Here is a 951-nt window from a genome sequence, read left to right as displayed (position 1 = left end):
CGGGAGATGAGGACTGAGAAAGACTTTGGGAGGCAGTTGAATTTCTTACATAGTCTTTCGTGTAAGCTAATGCTTCACCAGCGTTTTCTGAGGAGTTCTCAGGGAGGCTTGAAGCAAAGAATGGATGCTCCAAAACCTCTTGAGCTGTAATCCTCTTACTTGCATCTAGGTTCAGCATGCTTTTGATTAAATTGACCAGCATCTTCCGATCCCTTTGAAGTTCCACGTCTGGCTCCATGTATTCCTCAAGTTCATCAAGAGACTTGAGTTTGACAGTCCTAGACTCTGATGCATAGAATCCATACTCATAATACATGTCTTCTGGAGACTTAAATCTCCAGCGTGGTGTTCCGTAGTTCTGTTTACAGAAATAATTCTGAGTGCACTGTCCACGGTCCAGGACGTCGTCCGGTGGCTGGCCTTGAGTTTCTACAATGAACTTGAGTACATCATAGTCCGTTTTTCCTGGGTACAGTGCACACCCCAATACCAGCTCAGCCATTACAAGCCCCAGAGCCCACACATCCAAAGGTTCCCTAAATGGTATTCCAAGGGACATTTCTGGTGCCCTGTACCAGTGAGTCCCAAAGAGCTGACCTTGTTTGATGTCTGCCACTGGACGCGCCAGGCCAAAGTCAATAAGTTTGATTTTAACTGGCTGCTGATGGCGGTCCACAACCATGACATTTAATGGTTTTATATCAGCATGTACGATCTCAATGGAGTGAAGATGAGCCAGAGCAGTCGCCAGCTGCTGCAAAATAGGCTTCAGCTCTCCCATGGTGAGACCCCAGGTGTTTTGCTCCTGCAGGTAATGGTGCAGGCTTTGATCAAGGAGTTCAAAGGTGATGCATATACTCTCCTTGTGTAAAAAAATGCCATCCCACTGGACAATGTTGCAGGTGTCTGGCTCGAGACACCGCAGCCGTTTTAGGATGGCAATTTCATCCA

The sequence above is a fragment of the Stegastes partitus genome, unplaced genomic scaffold (genome assembly GCF_000690725.1).
Source record: "Stegastes partitus isolate 25-593 unplaced genomic scaffold, Stegastes_partitus-1.0.2 Scaffold77, whole genome shotgun sequence".
Lineage (NCBI taxonomy): Eukaryota > Metazoa > Chordata > Actinopteri > Pomacentridae > Stegastes > Stegastes partitus.
Note: the sequence above shows the minus strand (reverse complement) of the source record.